We start from the raw sequence: 7,789 nt of genomic DNA, 5'->3' as shown, positions 1-7,789 counted from the left end.
GCGAGGTGCGGCACGCCCGCTTGCTGCGGGGACGCGCCGGGCGGGATCATGGCAGCCGCGCGAGCGTGACAGCATCCATCCGAGCGGCGCGGGGACAAAGGGCTCGGCCCGGCCCGGCGGCCTCGGGGGCAGGGCTGCAGGGCAGGAGCGGGGGGTCTCCGAGCCGTTCTAGCGTCAAACGAACGAACGCACGCACGCGTGCAGCACACGGCTGGATTTCGAGACGGGTTTCGCTTCAGAAACTTATCGTTGCAAGTTGCGAAGTAAGGAAATGAAACGCAGCAGCTAGGCAAAGCGCGGCTGCCGGCGGTACCCGGCCCGCTGAGGTGCCAGCATCCCGCCCGCAGGAGGCCAGGGCCCGAGCGGCTGGCACCCCCGACCGCCCGCAGCGCTGCGCAGGGCACAGCGGGGAGCGGGACTGAGGTCCTGGTCGGGGGAGACAAGGTTGAGGGCGATGGGGGAGGCGTTCCTACCCGTCTGACCTGCACGACTGACATTAGGAAACAAATCCTGGCCGCTCTCACCTGTCTCGCCTCGAAAAATTACTCATCCTGCTCGCGCCCGTGCAAAGTGAGAACACACAGTGAGCGACTCCTCTGCGGTCAGCCCAGGACTGACCATCACAGAACAGCCGTTGCTCTCCAGGAGGCTGCTGGCTGCGCCTGCACCGAGTCCTCTGGGTGACAGCACGGTGTTAAGTTTGAACATAGAGAGCAGGAGGCCCTGCCCGTTACACTGCCCTGCAAGACACGGGCTCCGTGCTTCTGTCACCTGCTAACGAGCGGACAGACTTCTGCTTGGGAACAGTGGTCCCAGGCCGTCCTCTGATGTGCCCGTCAGCTACCCAGCAAGAAAAGCTTCTCGTGCTGATGCAATAATGACTAGATTATCATCTCTTCATTTCCCACCTCCCATCTCAATGAAGACAAAAAGCAAAATATCCTTTGTTTTCTGACGTGGGAGTCCCGTGCTCGCAGACAAGCCTGCCCACGTTTACAAGCACTACTCTGCCCATACTCAATACAAGGATCTCAAAATACCTTAAAAGAACTATTCTAGGTTGGCTCTCGAGCTGGCTGTAGTGCCACCTGGGTTTGTTTGGTTTTCTTTCCTTTTTGGACTTGGCCAAGTTAGTGAAAAAGCTAAGAATCCAAGCAGAGAGTTGCGTGTTCCTGAAGCTCCAACAAGCAGTATTTGGACACATTTATACACAAGCCTTACTACCCATTATTTCAGGAGCCGTGCTGGTTCAGAGAGACTTGCAGCTGGTAATATGAGGAAGCATATGAAAGCAAGGAGCATTATTTTAAGCTATGAAACCACCATTGAGCTGCGTTGTTACGGGTGAACAGATGTGATTATTTTCCAGGCTGTGCAATTAGTTTGTTTGTGTAATACTGACGTGATCCAGAATGTGCCGAGGCAGATACAGACTTATTCATCTGTCTAAAATTTACTGTAGCCTACAAATTAAAGTCTAGATTTTCCAATGTCCCTTGGCTTCTCCTGGAAAAACAGCACGCAGCCTTCTGAATGCCTTAGATTTTGCAAGTGGTTTTCCACATCATCATTTTTAGGTGCAAAAAAAGGAGTCTGCATTGAATTCGTGTAGCTTGCCCAGCAGGCATGCAGGCATTTTCAGAACAAATTGCTACCGAATAGGACAAGCATATGTTAGCAGAGGAAAATGGATATCCAGCTACAAGGGATATAGCAGTAAAGCCAAATAATTATCCTGTACTGAAAGGATTATCATGATGTTCTGGTGCCACATAAGTGCACCCGTGCCAGCACCATTACTTTGGAGAGCAATCATACACACACACACACACACACACACACACACACAGAGAGAGAGAGAGAGAAAGGGCTAGTTTTTTTCTTCTAAAAGCAAGAAAATGGCAGTGAGTTAAAACACTGGGAAGAAGCACAATCATTTGACCCAATTTAGCTTCTGTAGAATTACAAATTTCAGTGTAGATCCTTAGGGAACACCTTCCCATGGGGAGACAAGCTCAGCACTTTCATCCAAGGCAGGGCATAAGCCCTCTCACAGATGGTGTTTCCAAACTCTCTTGGTCACCAACAAGTGACAGCCAGAGGCTGCCAGATGAACTCACTGAGCTTCCCCAGCTCAACAAATGTCACAGCCAGCCTTTAAGATGGTGCATAGCCAGTGGGATACTTGGTTCTGCTGTGTCCTCAGACAGCTGATCTGGGAAGGAAATAGCAGAATTGAGTGGAAGGAAAAATTCATTGTCTACGCGAAGAATTATTGCTGTTTAAGGAAGAGGCAAATTAAAAAAAAACCCTCCTAATATTCAAGTAGTTTATCCCTTGTGGAAACCTTCAGTATTTACTTGATTTGAATCCAAATCTAGTTTTGTTTTTTTTTTTTACCCCCATAAATCAGTTGACAGGATCAAGCTTCTGGGAACTGCTTCCATTAACTGGTTTAGTGGGGAGGTGAAAACAGCAAGCAAGATGCCCAGGATAACACACAGTGCAACCCGGTCTGAGAAACTCATTTAATCTTACTTTGGTCCATACCAGTTCAGAAGAGCATTTGAGCACTGGCTTCACTTTAGCACAAGCCTAGAACATTCACATCAAAGGAACCAAAGTCTTAAATCTTGTTGATGAACTGGAGCCTAGGCTCTGAAACCAAGATGAATTGCAGGTTCCAACCACCATAGGACGGAGTCTTCTCCCCACAAGAATTACATCCAACACTGCACTGCAGAAAGCCCAGCAATCACATTTTCAGTCAACGGGTTTTACCAAAACATAGGTGCCTGTAGATGCACATATATATTTGTTTTGGTCTGAGTGCATACTCCCTCCCCCTTACAGCAAGAAAGAAACACAAATTGTGAATGCAATCTTACATGTCTCACAGTGAAATCTTATCTAAGAAATACTCTAGAGTCTGGGAAATTCTCAAACTGCAGATCACCGATCGCTTGCAGCCCAACCAGAACTTGTCCACCATGCACAGAGAAATTCGCCAGTCACAGAGTGATGGTTTTTCCTTGTTTTCAGCTGTTGCTACAGCTGGCATGCAGGCGTTTTCATGAGAAGACAAAGCAAAAGACCTATAAACCAGCTGGGAATTAAGAACAGTTAGTCTTATTGCTTCTGGTAGGGGCCTAACAGAAGGTGCAGAGGAAACAGAAGTCAGAGATATCCGAGAAAAGAAAACATTCTTTGCTCAGAAGAGCAAAAGAAAAGGACAAAGTAACCGGGTGATGTAAGAATCACAGGCAGCTTCCGCGTGAGAAAGGAATCATGTAGCTAAAAGAAAAGGAGACAGGTACCAGAGACCTGCACACCTTAAGGTTACCACCTTAAGGGCACTACCTGAGCGATGTGCAACTGGAATTTGGAGGAAAGGATTTCACAAGACAATTTTTGTGTTCACTCTGTAGAAAATACCAGAGTCTATGATGCAGAATAAAGCATTTCAAGGAGATACCCCTGCGATGGATGGTGCATTAGATGTGCATGCCTACAAAAGGAAATAAATACTGCTTCGATTAAGACTATCTCATTAATTATTATTGGTCTGGCTTCTTTATAACCACATTTAGTTCTTGTTTTATGTTTATGGCCACATGCCCTCTTTTGATAACTAACAGGTGCTGCAGACTACAGTTCTTGAGGTTGAAGCTATTTAAAAAGCTAAGAAAATTCACGTGCAGGTGAGCTACAAAGGCTACACAATGCAGAGACTGTAGAAATGCCAACACAAACCAGTTTCATATTGCTTTAATGACTGTGGTCTCTGAACTGTAGCTTGGCTCCTGTTTACTACAGCTACCACATGAAAATCACTTGCTAATGCTTCTTTACATTGAGTACACCTCGGTTCCTGCTTGCCAGTCATTTACACAGCTTGCCAGGGAGGCCTTTGGTTCCACTTATGCTACAGTCTTACCTGTGCTAGATGTCCCTTACATCACAAAGCAGCTCTCAGCCATACACTCAGTGCAGTCATTTCCACCAGTACAGTGGCAGAGCTTTGCACGCACCACGAGCTGATGTAAAGGTGACAGAGGTGAGTCAGGTCCTCTGTCTTCCTCATCTGAAAATAAATTAAATTGGATATTCATATTCTTTAGATAAATGACATGCACTGTCACAATGTGTCAGCCAAGAAGAAAAATTGTTGGGATCAAAAATTAAATTTGAATTTCAAACCACTAACTAATCAAAGAAATGTTAGATTACACACTGAATGCCTGATCTTCCATTGTCTGCAACCTTTGCAGTCCTTACTCCCGAGTGAAAAGGGAAAAACAACGTTCAGCATTCACCCTGGCCAGTGTTAAAAGATGTAAGCAACAATACATTAGCAGCTCAGCAAAGAGTCATACATACAAGTTCATTGTTCTCTGTCTTCGTTGACACTAGAACTAAATACAGGCCTTCAAGTAATTGGAAATACTAACCAGCTTCATTGTAAAATGCCAGAGGAAAGTCAGCAGAGCTCCCATACATAAAACTAAATTAATGATTCATAAGGCTGCATAATTAACAATGCTAAGTCAAAAAATAATGTAGCTGAGGAAGCACATGCAGCCTTCCCTTGACCTCTCATTTCACATGTGATTGCAGTTAGATAAGCATGCACTATTTCACAAACTATGCTGCCCAATAGGGTATGGCGTGTTTTTGTATAATCTTAGATCTGAGTGGCATATCTATTTCGTTCAAGAACAGCAAGTGCATAAACTTCTATTTGTTAAGACTTCAAAGTACTGCTGCTTGCATTACTTTAAAGGGTGGTGACGCACTGGAACAGGTTGCCCAGGGAGGTTGTGGATGCCCCATCCCTGGAGCCATTCAAGGCCAGGCTGGACGTGGCTCTGGGCAGCCTGGTCTAGTGGTTGGCGACCCTGCACTCAGCAGGGGGGGTGAAACTCAATGATCTTTGAGGTCCTTTTCAAGCCAGGCCATTCTATGATTCTATGATTGCAAAACTATGGTCACATCACCGTCAACATGCACCGCTTGCAACATCATATGGAGAAGCATAAGCATATTTTATTTCACCTCCTCTGAACCTTTTGACTCAGGAGGAGCGTAAGCAGTGCCGCGGGACCTCTGAGTCTGATCTCACACCCGCCCCCTACGTAGCCTGCAGGAACCTCCAGTTCTTTGGAAACAACCCACAGGAGCAGGGGGAGCAGGTCCTAGGAGCTTGAGTCTCAGTCACATATATCACAAAACACACCGAAACCGTTCTTTAGGCTGTGAATGCTGTACAAGGCTTTCTGCTCCTTTCCTAACTCCATGTATCCCTGCTGCTTCAAAGCTGTCTCTTTCTCTGGTTTTGTGCTGTGCTCAGGTGCTTGTTCACAGCAAATCTTCTTGACTACATCCTTCACAACCTTTGTGGAAAGAAAGGAAAGCCTGAAATGCATGCTAAGTACATGATATTTTCTAAGGCTCTTAACTCAGTCAAATAAAAGTCAAAACTAAGACACTTTGCAGTTACGACTATTTCAATGCCAAATTTTAGCACAGAGGCCACAGCCACTCTGCTGCAGAACTGTTCAAAAGAAGGCAGCAAAATGTCTTTATAGGAGGGAAAAATAGTTTTCCACTCTCCTCATACTCACACATGGATGAAACGTTTTTGCTCAGACTTTCCAAAAAATTCACCTTTGAGCCAAGTCCAAGGGCTGCATTTGAACATTTTTAAAACTTTCTGCAAAGAATAAATACTTTAATCGTATAAGAAGTCACTTTGCAAGTACAAGTGTGATTGTGGATAATTCTTGTGATGTCAATTCCATTTCTCCCAATTTACACTGTCTTGAGACCAGAATCAACCCCAGTGCCTACAGAGAACTAATAAAAACCATTACCCCTCCTCCAACAAGAAGTTATGAAGACTGAAAACAGAAGGTCTGTATACCCAGAAAGCATTAGATCTGCATGTGCAATGACAAAATAAAGCGCACCATAATAGAGCAGACCAAAATGCCCAGCCCTGTAAGCTTCACAACAAAACTTCCATGTTGCAAGATGTATGAAAAATGATGAAACAGGAGCGATCCAAAAGTATTTGAAGTTGAAGAGGACAGTGGCTCCCCATCAGTCCTCCCTGGTCATGGTCAAACACGTCTGAGCTTGGCATGCAGCTGAGCTCCAGGGCTGCCTGGTGACGCTGGTCACATGGAGATGTGGATTATGCAGCTGCCCCCTTCATCAGCATAGCCCACATCCCTGCTCAGCTGGTAGATTAGGCACAGGAATTATATCTGAACTGGCTATGAATTGCATGAATTGCAAATTACCCTTTTGTGGTAACTTGATCATATCTCATAAAAATGAAAGTAAACAAAACGTCACATGGTTATCACGGAATCACAGATTATCCTGAGTTAGAAGGGACACACAAGGATCACTGAGTCCAACTCCTGGCTCCACACAGCACCACCCAAACCCCACCCCTATGTCTGAGAGCCTTGCCCAAATGCTTCTTGAGCTCCAGCAGCTTGGGGCTGTGCCCGCTGCCCTGAGGAGCCTGTTCCATGCTCACCACCCTCTGGTGCAGAATCCTTTCCTAACACCCAACCTGACGCTCCCCCTTCAAGATGTGCCACGCAGTGATTTCTTTGTAGAGAAGATGGTGCAGAACAGCTACAGCAGGTCAAGTGTTTAGCTCTGAAGAGGCAGTGACTGAAGAATTCAGATACTGCACAGTGCTCGAAACAAAGCTGCCCTGGGATACACCCTACTTTGGGCGTTTGTTAACAAAGTGAAAGTTGCTTACGCCGTTGCAAGTGCTCTTTCTGTAAATAATGGGACCGAGTTCCTTTATCTTATTATTGCTTCCAAGGGGAATAGGCAAGTGTGTCCATAAAGGAGAAGATAGGAAGAAAGAGGGGAGCTCACTGATTTCTTCCTTTTCCAGGGGAAAGATTGATTCTCCTAGCTGTTTTACACTTACACACACACATATTTTTTTCTGTTTAACATCATCAGCATTGTAAATACTGAGCTTTCTGCTACAGCTTTTATAAAGCACCATAAAACACGCCCAAGAAATATGAGAAAAAAATCTTGCGGGCACTGTGATATAAATGGGTAACAGTGTTCTCATCAACTGAATTAAAACTCCTTTCCTTACTTGTGAGTCACATGGCTCACTCATACAAGTGTCTCACAGGACTACTGTCTCTGTATTTCAGGTCTTTTTTTTTTTGCCTAAGATTTAATAATTCAGTTGGTCATAGTATAAACACGTGGTGGGTTGATTTAGCAAAATTATTGTTTTCCATAACTGCTCTCATGGCTTGATTCTCCATAGGAAGCTTTTTACTTCCAACACATTTAAAAAACTTGTTATTTTTCATTATTGGCTAGTTGGTACTCAGTCCTTCTCCTCAATCTCAAATTATTTGCCATCTTCCATGCTCATTTCTAGCAAGCTTCATCTTCCAGAACAAGAAATTGAACTATTTGATTAGACGAGCTCTCAAAACGTATCTTTCTTTTTGCCTTCTGCTCTGTTTCACTTTGCTTTGCTTACAGATACACTGCACGTATGCCTTTTATGGCCCTGCAATGGTATGCTTAAACAGTACAAACCTCTGTTGACCATGGGGATTGCTATCTCCGTAATTTCCACTCTAGAGTCTTCTCTCATTTTTCCCCTTAAAAAGAAAGATTTCCTCCCTTAGAAGTCTGCATCACTCTGCCATCCTTTAATCTCTCCCCAGAGGACACTGGGCTTAATAATTATATTGGAGTGTCTACTATTTAGAATACTGGGAGT

This window comes from Numida meleagris, chromosome 7 (assembly GCF_002078875.1).
Source record: "Numida meleagris isolate 19003 breed g44 Domestic line chromosome 7, NumMel1.0, whole genome shotgun sequence".
Taxonomy (NCBI): Eukaryota; Metazoa; Chordata; class Aves; order Galliformes; family Numididae; genus Numida; species Numida meleagris.
The sequence above is the reverse complement of the archived record's forward strand: the minus strand, read 5'-3'. Positions refer to the sequence as shown.